Raw genomic sequence first — 10,949 nt, 5'->3', positions numbered from 1 at the left:
CCTTTCCCTGATTCACTTTGGTATACAGCAGAAACTAACACACCATTGTAAAGCACTTATACTCCAATAAAGATGTTAAAAATAATAATAATAAATAAAATAAAATACAAAAAAAGTATTTGGTGGTGAAACTAATTTAATTTAATTTTACATATAATAATAACTTGTAAAACTATATAATTTAAATTTAAGAATTAACAGCTGACTCTCAAAATTCCTGAAATCCTACCATTCACCTCTTATGAGCACGTGTGAACAAGCTCCGGCGTGCCACTGGATCAGACCCTCATGGATATTGCATAAGTATCTAATATGTCACCTAGCCTCCCACCCATTCATTGATCCTCCACATTTCAAACATGTACGGGCCACAAACCCTGATCCACAATTTCAAATTCAACAAAGCTCTGAAAATTGCAGCCGTGGTGCAAACTCACTTTGTGGTAAAACCAGATCTGAACCAGCATGACCATTTATTCTATTTTTAATATCACATGTTTCCCTGCAAAGATATTAATATGTTTGATTGGGGGGGTTGTCCCAGACCTCCACTTGGGGCATAAAATAAACAACATATGCATTGTTTTACATTTCCAAAATATGAAAAATTCTCAGCTGATTCAAGGGTTTTGGATAAGGGATTGTGGACTTTCAGTGATCTTCATAAAATATAAATACAGAGCCTCACCCATCAGAGCCTTCCTATCACCTCAGGGATAGAATCGAAGTTCTTAAACATGATACACAAGGCCCATAAGCCCTTTTCAAGTTTCCTCTCAACAGCTCCCATCTTGCCCTCCTATATCAAACTACTTCTAGGAGTCTGACCAACCATGACTAAAGATGGAGCTGGGCTTATTAGTCACCCTACATCTACGCCGTATATCCTTGGGGAAAGAATCAGAACCCAACTAATGCAGGGGTGTGGTGGTCCATCTTTCTTGCTCTATCACTTATTGGATCTTCATCTGGCCACTTCATTTTCCCTAGTCTCCACCTCTCATCTATAAAATGGGAATCATACAACTAACAAGGATGTAGGGAAGGTAAAGCAAGTTCATGGACATGAAGATGCTTTTGCATGTGCTATATACTACATTAAAAGGGTTTTTACTATTCATCATTCTGAAACTGGAATACTGGTTTGAAAGCAGATATTCTTTAAACCACTGATGAGTAGCCAGGGATTTCTCATCTCCCCAGAAGGAGCTGAAAGTTGATGTACATGAAGCCCAGTCTTTTCTGTCACATACAAAAAAAGTGTTATGCTTGAAAAGAGTCTTGTGTGGTTGGTGAGGCTGGGGAAATTGGTCTATGTTACAGCCCCGGTAACTCTCAGGAATGGATGGGTCTTATTCCATTAGAAAAAGGAGGAAAGGGGACAAGAGAAGCCCAGGCTCTCACCTTTCTGGGCCTGTGTGTTTATACATTTGTTTTGTTTAGTCTTGCTGTTGTTATTTTGGAGGTTTTGTTTTTTGTTTGATTGGTTTTGCTGTTGCTGTTTTTTGCTGCACTACAAATAAACAGAGGACTTAAGTCTGAAAGGTCATTCAAAACCTATGCATGCCCCTCCTTTGATAAATAGCTTCCTATCTTCTGCTTGAACAGTCACAGTGAATGGGAGCCCATTCATTTAGTCCAGATGCCTGAACATTTTCTTTACAACTGGCATCTCCTTCCATTACATGAAGGCAGTCTGAACCAGCTACAAGGAGTAACAGGAAAAGAAAAGAAACTGGCAATGTCTTACTCTGGTAAAAACGACTGGAATCAGATCTTTTCTTGAAAGTAGATTTTGATGGAGGGTTGTGGGAGAAGTAAAAGAATTTTGAGAGAGAAGAATGACCAAAAAAGAGCACAAAATCACTACCATTTAAAAAGGAGAAATGGGTTCCAATGTGCAAAGGAAGAAAGTCTGATAGCAAATAAGCAAATATGATTGCTTGAAATTCTACATGCACAGGATACATGCCTCATTATTGTCCTTAATATAAATGGGAACCACAAGACAAAAGAGAAAAAGAAAACTAGTTGCCAGAGACTTCTTACAAACTTTCTGAGCTTCCTATTAGGTTCAGATGTAGGTACGAGACTTGCGTCTTTGGGGCAAAGCTGTTCATATTTACCTGAAAGCTGCTGGTGTCAGCAATCATCTTAATTGATGTTAAATCAAGCACACAATTATAGTGCTAAACCTCAATGCAGATCACACAATCAGATTTATCTTTCAAAAATTGATATCTACAGGCCATTGTAATCACTGAGCAGAAACATTCAAACAAACAAAAAAACAAGTCAAACTTCTATGCAAATAAAACCAAACAAAATATGCACCATTAAAGAAATTACTGATTCTATTATATGAGAATTCAAAAATAGCCACCACTGGATTTGAAAGACCACATTTGTGCGTTCTTTCTTATAAATGAGATACATTGTAGAAATGAAATGAGATATATTGTAGAAAAAAGTGAGATACATTGTAGAAACAAAATAGGTAAGTGTTTACTTCTGATGTGACCTTCAGAATTTATGTAGACATCTCGCTTAATCAAGGCAGCCTTTTCATTTGCACAAATCATATTTTACTCTACAGATGGGAGGTGGAGAGTAGAGAATAAAACGTAAGTTGGTGAAAGTGAATAAATTAAAAGACTTTTCATTAAAGGTAACCCAGAGATGATAGAGATAGAGATTGACAAGATAGAAATAAAGGTAGAGGCTACCAATAACAACGTCAAAAACTATTGCCTTTTACCAATAGTTAGTACTTGAGAACAGAGGAAGGACACTGATGTCCATTGAAAATCCACTATGTGCTAGGGACTTTGCTAAGAATTTTACAATGTTACCTTGTTTAGTCTTCATAACAACTTGTCAGGTATATATCATTATCTACAATTCATAGATGAAGACACAAATGCTCAGAACTTGTCAGCTTGGTTTTCAAAAATTCATTTTAATTCAATTTTTGGAACCCATTTGAAACAAAAATATGATATGGCGGTGAGAAAGATAGATTCACAGGTTATTTGGTTCTGCATTCCTTTGACTGAGGGACTTGTTCTGCTCGACTGGAAGGTTAAACATTCCAGTGTTGTCCTCCTAAAATTTATTCAAAGAAGATGTCCCTCCCAGAAGGGAAAGATAAAATGATTCTTCACTCAGGTGTAGAAATGACTGAGCTTTTCGGCTGGAACCTTTGGTGATTGTATTACCAAGAAAACTTACTGAACCAATTAAGTATCTCAAATGGAGATCTAATTGCATTCTCCATTTAATATCATGGATTCTGCAGAAGAAAAGAGATGCCTCTTACCCTTATTATGTGCATATTTTACTTATTATTATAAGGACCATGGAATTCCTAATATTCACCTGGTGGGTGAAAAAAAGGTCACACAGACACTAGAGTTTCAGGGTAGGACAGAAAGTTAACCATCTTCATTGTGTCTTTGGCACTGAAAACCCCTGTAGCTGAGATAAGCCTTGAGGGTGAATGGAGCAGTCATTAAAATGACAAGCACTTAAGTGTTAGATTTGGTTTTTATCTTAACTCTGGACAGGTGGCCTTTCTTTTGAGGGCTTTTTATTTGCTTGTTTTGGTTTTTTTTAATTTTTATTTTATATTGGAGTATAGTTGATTAACAATGTTGTGTTAGTTTCAGGTGTAGAGCAAAGGAATTCAGTTATACATGTACATGTATCTATTCTTTTTCAAATTCTTTTCCCATTTAGCTTATTACAGAATATTGAGCAGAGTTCCCTGTGCTATACAGTAGGTCCTTGCTGGTTATCAATTTTAAATATAGCAGTGTGTACATGTCAATCCCAAACTCCCAATCTATCCCTCCCCCGCTCCAAGGTGGCCTGTCTTTTTCCTGCATTATTTCCCTAGTTTTGTTGCTCATGTTATTGTACCCAATTTACCTAGTGATAAAATTCATACTGTACATGTTGACCTCATTCATCCTCTTTCCCAACCTTCCTTTCCACTGTACCCAGAGTGGGCTGGTTAGTAGCCTGATATGGTTGGAGGGAGAGTGCTTACAAGAAACAGAGATTGGAACCAGAGAGATCAGTTAGGAGGCTAATACAATGGTCCCTGAGAGCCCTAATGAGGGCCTGATCTAAGGTAGTCACAGTGATGGTTGAGTGAAGCAACTAGCCTGGAAAACAGTGGTAGAAGTCAAACCTGGTCATACCATCAGCCATGGGGCACCATGAAACTTAACTCTCCAGCTGGATATGTCAATCAATTATCTCACTGTAACCAGGAGAAATTCTTCCACTGGGCCATCTCCTATTCTATTATGGTGTTGTCAAGGAAAAGGCTAGATTTCCACTGTCCTTCACTTAGTCATAACTACTCACTCTGTCAAGAGCCAGAAGCCTTGAATTTTCTCTCCAGAAGTCTTGGCAATGTGGCCTTTCAAGTCTTCTGTGGCAGTTTCAATGGTCCCTGGCTGAGTAGGAAAAAGAGAATACCTAGTTTAGAGAAGACTGAGTCCTCTTCATGCTTATGATTAATTACAATATCCCAGCAATTCCTCCAAAAAGTTGACCAGGAAAGATAATTCTTGGAGTTGCCTGTTTGTTGTAGGCACTGCCTGCTGGAGAGCTTAGTCTTAAACTCTGGTATTTACTAAGTTGCTCTCCTTGGGTGGGACAAAAGTGATCCAGGTCCTGTGAGATTTTTATAATCTTACTCACATTTTCTCATAGAAATGAAGATAGCCATTTTCAGAGCACCAGTTTTTCTAATAAACAAATGTGTATCAGGAAGTTCAATGCATTTAGCAATACAAACATTTTTTTTTAATACATACATTTAAAAAAATCTAACCTTTCTCTCTTCAAAGAGTACATGGCCATAAAACACAAAGGAGGAAAGCATCTTCCAATATTCTGACTATAATTTTATCTGGCTCTGGGAAATGAATTTTTTGTCTACTTACCTCTCTTTTTTTACCTTTATCCAAAAAGGAATTCCTACTATGAGCCTGTCTCTAGCTTAAAAATGGATTAGCCCTGTAGTAATAATAAATTCATAGATCCTCTAGCTCAGTGATTCTTAAACTTCAGTACCCATCAGAATCACCTGAAATGTGTCTTAAAACAGATTTCTGGGCACTGTCCCCAGAGTTTCTGATTCAGTAGTTCTGGGGTGGGCCTGAGAATTTGCATTTCTAACAAGTTCCTGGGTGATTCTATTGGTGTGGGACTGCTATAAGAACCATTGTTCTCTAAGCAGTTACTCTCAGCCTTGTTTACCCATCAGAATCACCGGCGGAGCTTTTGAAAATCCTAATGCCAGGGCTGTGCACCAGGCCAATTATATCAGGTACTCAGTGGACGGGATTCACCTAACAGTACATCAGGATTTTTAAAAGCATCCCAGATAACTCCAATGTATAGCCAAAGTTGAGAACCACTACAGCCAAGGGCTTATCTATTATAAGCCATTCCATTTTATAAGTGTGAAAACAGGGGTCTGTGTAGGGAAGTATAAAACTTGTCAAGTTCACTCAGCCAAGAAGTGACAGAGACAAGACAGGAAACCCAGAAATTCCACTTCCAGGCCTACAACACAGTGCTGGTCTCATGCCCAACCCTGGGACAACTATGTTACAAGTTCTCATATAGTCTCTATATAATAAGGCTTTATGCTAGACACCTAATCTTCCATAAACATTAACATTCCTAATCCTCCTAGCTTGAGACCTTTCTCTCCCAAAAGGAAATGGGGATACTAGTCTGGCTAGGACCCATTCAAATATCTTCTCCCAGAGGCGAGGTGATTGTAGGATTTTGGTTTGCTTGTTTTCTCAGACTATGATAAAAGGCTTTGAAAGACGTTGGCCACAGAGTCCATCAGTTAAGAAAAATCTTATATGAGTCCACATGTAAAATCCAGGAAAAGAATGGAGCTGCTTCAGATGAAGCTGTAGTAAATGGTACAGAACTTTACGTACTTAGCTGTCCCCCTCCCTTCCACTCATTCCACACAGCACAAGTCATCCAGGAAATGGAAAGGACAACTACAGAGAATTGAGTGACCTGTGTTCATATTCCAGATATGTCACGAATAAATTCTGTGACCTACAGATAATTATTTAACTTTCCTTAGTTTCCATTTCTTTATCTATAAGACAACTGAGTAGACTGAACCAAAGCTTTCTGAGCCAAGCTGATGATCAAAACCTCCTGGAAATCTTTAAGAAAATATGACCATAGCCTTTTACACTGAGATATTCTAATTTTCAATTTTAACAAGTTTTCTGTTGGATTGGACAGTCAGCCAGGGGACTGAATGATTTCCAACTCTTTTGTCATCCTCTGCTGCTGGTTGAAGGATTGTCAGAAAGCTAGTGTGGTACCCCGTGCTTGCTGAAACCTGTGTGTCATAACATCAGTAAGTTCTGGGACACCAGTCAAATATGCCTTGAGCTCCCACTGACACAGGAGATTGTGTCAACATCACTGGTTTCCAGTAATACAGCTGGTAGGACTGGACTTACCTGCAGGGAAATTTCCTGATTCTGTGACAATTCTCCCATCACCCATCATCCTTGGCTCCCCATGATACAGCCTGACTCTACTAGGCCCACTGGTCAAAGTTCTCTAAAAAATGATGCTTTCTTTGATGACTCATCATGGCTATTTTTCCTGTCTCTTTTCCTGTACTCACATAATTTCTGCCTCAAGCTAATATAACTTGGTAGTGAAACTAATACTTTTCAGAAGAAAAAAATTATAAGTGGAATTGGAGAATAATGAAATAATCCTAAAATAAGCATTTTGTTGGATGCTTTTATGCCAGACACTTTGCCAAAAACATGTAAAGATGAATAAAAGAATGTAGAATTTTTCAAAACCTTACTTGTCTTCCCTATGGAAGGCAATTGGCAAAAGCTATCAAAATGATCTAATCTTCGATCCACACATTCCATTTCTGTGAAGTTATACTATAGATACTCTTGCATATGTACAAAATGACATATGTATAAAGTGTCCTTTGCAGCCTAGTTTGTGGATAGCAAAAACTTGGAAACCATGCAAATATCTATCAATAGTAGACTTGTTAGATATATTATGGGACATATCCATGCAATGAAATATGATAAATATGTAAAAAATGAAGAAACATGTACTAATCTTTGATTTCAAAATATGTTATTAAGTGAAAGGAAAAAAAATGTTCAGAAGAAAGGGTAAATATGCCACATTTCTGTGTGAAAAGGAGGAGAATGGGTAAGAATAAGTATTTGTGTTTGTACAGGCTTAAAGTCACTCTAGAAAGATACATAGAAAATGTTAACAGTGGTTCCCTAAGGATAGGGAAGGAACTTGGTGGATGGAGCCAGTGGATGGGTGTTGTTTGGCTATACACATTTTCAAAAGTTAAACATTAAAAATAAAGGTATTCCTTATAGAACAGTTTGGAAGTCTCTGGAGTTCTGTCCGTGTCCTCACTGCCTGAATTCTTACCTTCAGTAGAAATATCAGTTATGCTTCTATGGAACAGTTATGCATCATATCTTGATAGAGTATTTTACTCTCCTCCATTTGTTATTATTGGTTACTAGGATAAATTAACTTCAGCCTTTTAGTGTCAAAAATGAAATAAAGTGAGTGAACACTTTGACTTGTGTCCAGGACAAGGTTTTAAATCTCAGCCTTTCTGCTGGCTGTGAGACCCATGTTAAGTCACCTTGTCCTTCCATGCATCGGTGTAAGCATTTGTTAGATGGATAAGATATCATTAACTGTAACAGAGCTGTTAGGAAATGGTGAAAACATTTGGTAACACTGAAAAATAAAAGACTTTATTATCATTCTTCTTGTTAACATTAAATAGAAGGGAAATCATTGTACCGGGATTGGGGGATCCAATGGTTAATGCAATGGAACAATTAGCTCTGAGACTCCTTGCAGTCTAAGACTAATAAGAAAGTATAATGGAATGATATGTACTCATCACTCGACCAGAGAAAGCCTGGCAAGAGAGTACACATACATTTCTAATTCTAAATTTTAAGAAAAAATCATTAGGGGGATCCTTACTTATAAGTCACTACATAGCTTAATGGTCAATATTTTCTCTAAGAGTCTAGCACTAAATATTTTCAATCAAAACAAACGTACTGAGGAAAGTTCAAAGACATATGTATTTGTCTCCTTGTGTTTCCTCGAGCTAGAATAGCCCAGGGCCAGTAGTCACACAAACAATATTCATGTCTGCTGCTAATATTTTCCCATGTACTGGACCCCTTAGCTAGACAGTGAAAGGAGGGGACAAGATAGAAAGGAATGCTCCTAGGGACTTAGACACAATCAGCTCTCCCTTGAGGGTGTCGTCATACCAAGAAAGAGTTTACTTTGTGGTATATTCATAAGGTAAGAAAACCAGCTGTGAATTGGATGTGATTTGTAAAGCCCAGGCAAATTTGTCTCTCCCTGAAAATGAAGGAAATGCTTCTTATTTCATGATTGTTAAGTGTCTGCCCTCAGATAGAAACATCAACTTAATTACCATCTTCAGAGGATTTCAGTGTAAGGAGGGGATTCAAGAACCATTTTGCCCAGTGAGATATATAATTTCTAAATCACAAAGAAGCTCACACAAACAATAACAATACAACTAATATATATAGTTGTTCCCAGTATAAGAGCAAGACATGGAGAAGCATGTAGTAAGAGAAGAGGGAAAAGGAGAGAGTATGAAAGTCAAATTAGTGTCATGAAGGCAACAACATCTTGCCACACAACGGGAAGTCCCAAACCTGCTTATTAAAATCTTGTTGCTCACAATTGAACACAGGCTATAAAAAGGCCATGGGGAACCATTAATTAAATATTAAAAGATCAAAGAGTTTTAGTCCCATTAGTTTGTATGTAATTTACATTCTCAAGTATAAATTTAGAGATAATTCCCCATCTCCAATCGCTTTCAACTTTCTGATAAGGTATCTGCAAATATAGAGTCCTACAGGGAGTTTAAATATATCTTTCTCCATGCGGATCAAGTATTGTTCCTTTCATAAGAAGTTGCTTTTGAATATCACTCTCCACAACTAAAGTGATTATCATAATATACCTCAAGTTATTAGCCTTGAGGGGTACTTTTGTTGAGAGAAGACAGTAGGCCATTTTTAGATATGTCTAAGCAATAATAGCAGATGAACAAAAATATGAGGAAAAGGTTATCCAAGCAGACTGATAGCAAGTGGTTTAGACCTTCATTACTGTGACTCCTCATTCATTGTCCAAGGCCAGAGGCAGTGGATGGGTGGTATAAAGTTCCAGGAGTCTTGGGCTCCTGGCCTGCTATGACCCCTAAGTTGCTGGTTGCCTTTGGACAAGTCACATCTTCTTTATGTGTCTCAGGGGTGGGGTTGGATATTTTATGAGGCCCCTCCTGGCTCTGAGAAAGAATGTTGCTAAGCTGTATCAGAAGGGCAAATTTGCAGTAAATAAATAATTGGCTGGAAGCCTGAGGGAAGAAAGCAACAACCCAGAGTGACCCATAAAAGAACACAAGAGGTTTAAGGGACCAGATTGGCTTGTTTTACGACCAGGTATTCAGAGATGTGATATAATGCACGATATTATGATGCTAAAAATGCCTTGTTTGTCCTAAACTGATCTATACTTTCATATCAGTCACATCTTTGCGTGTGACTGATCATATACTGATCCTCCTTCTTATTATAGCATTGGGTGTCCACTCCTGGCAGCTGAGTAATTGAGCGCCATCCTGCCTCAGCAAGCCAAGGAATAACTCTCCTTTCCAGATATGAACAAGAACCAACTTAAATATCCAGCAAAACTTAAATAGATTGTACTACATCTCCATAGTGGGATATTATAGAGTGTTATAAATGATGTTATGAAACTACAGTTATTGACATAATAAACATTTGGCAGGTAATTCTATTTTTTTGCACAATAAAATGTACATGTAAGAAAAAAGTACGGTTATTCACCAAAATGTATAAAAGCACATTCATATATTTTGGTTAACTTTGAATTGTGGAATTATGGTGACTTTTATCTTGTTTGTCCACATTTTCCAATTTTTTTTCAATAAATCACCTCCTGTGAAATTATTTTAAAACGCTGTAATAAAATAAAATGCATGGCCAAGGAATTTCTCCACTCAGTCACTAACTGTTTTTCTGAATTTGCAAGATATATCCTTAAAATTCTTACACTGTAATAAATTGATTTATTTTAAATCACTGCGTGGGATCACAGAACTATGAATGGGAATTGGGGAACATTTGTTCTAACCCTAGCTTTGCTACTTACTGACCTCTTGGGCAAGTCAGTTCTCACTAACTGTTAGGACCTTGGGTGAGCCACTGCCCCTCTCTGGACCTTAGTTGCCTCTAAAAATGAGAGAATTGACTAGCAACTTGGTGTTTAAAGTGTGGTCTGTGGACAGAAAGCATGAGATCCTCCTCTCTCAGATCCTCCTTCCCTGAACTGGGTAAGTGTGCAGCTCGTTCGGTGGAGAAGAGCACTGGCTTCTCCTGAAAGTGCCTCACATCTTCAAGTTCAAACTTGGTGGGAGACAAACACAGGTTCCATTTTTCCATGGTGGGAGCCGCTCGGTCAAAAGGAATTCCAGTTTGTCCATTCAGGTTCAGGTTTTTCCCTATTTCCTATTCCTACTTCACAACAGCCAAATTGGTTGATCTATAGCAACTTCAGACCCATCATCAGATGCAAAGACAACAGCTTTGCATAGACTTCTCACTTAATTGAACCAGCTTCCAATGATAAAGCCCTTATTCTATATCATTCATCACTGTTCTTCTCTCGTCAAATCCTGTTCTTCTCTCGTCATCATTATCAAGGAAAAGGACACTTTTTTTTTTTTTTTTTTTTTTTTTTTGCGGTACGCGGGCCTCTCACTGTCGTGGCCTCTCCCCTTGCGGAGC

General features: G+C 37.9%; 1 protein-coding gene across 10 annotated transcripts in view; it reads right to left on the bottom strand.

Moving 5' to 3' along the window:
* The window catches only part of TPRG1 (tumor protein p63 regulated 1), a 383,646-nt gene that overhangs the window by 309,421 nt on the left and 63,276 nt on the right, over positions 1-10,949 (bottom strand). For all 10 annotated transcript variants that reach the window (XR_008617208.1, XR_003680640.2, XR_008617211.1 and 7 more), the window contains exon 2: positions 4,375-4,466. The gene's annotated coding sequence lies outside the window, so the exon portion shown is untranslated. The remainder of the gene's footprint in view (positions 1-4,374; positions 4,467-10,949) is intronic.

This window comes from Physeter macrocephalus, chromosome 1, assembly GCF_002837175.3.
Source record: "Physeter macrocephalus isolate SW-GA chromosome 1, ASM283717v5, whole genome shotgun sequence".
Classification (NCBI taxonomy): Eukaryota; Metazoa; Chordata; class Mammalia; order Artiodactyla; family Physeteridae; genus Physeter; species Physeter macrocephalus.
Note: the sequence above shows the minus strand (reverse complement) of the source record. Positions and strands in the feature narration are given on the sequence as shown.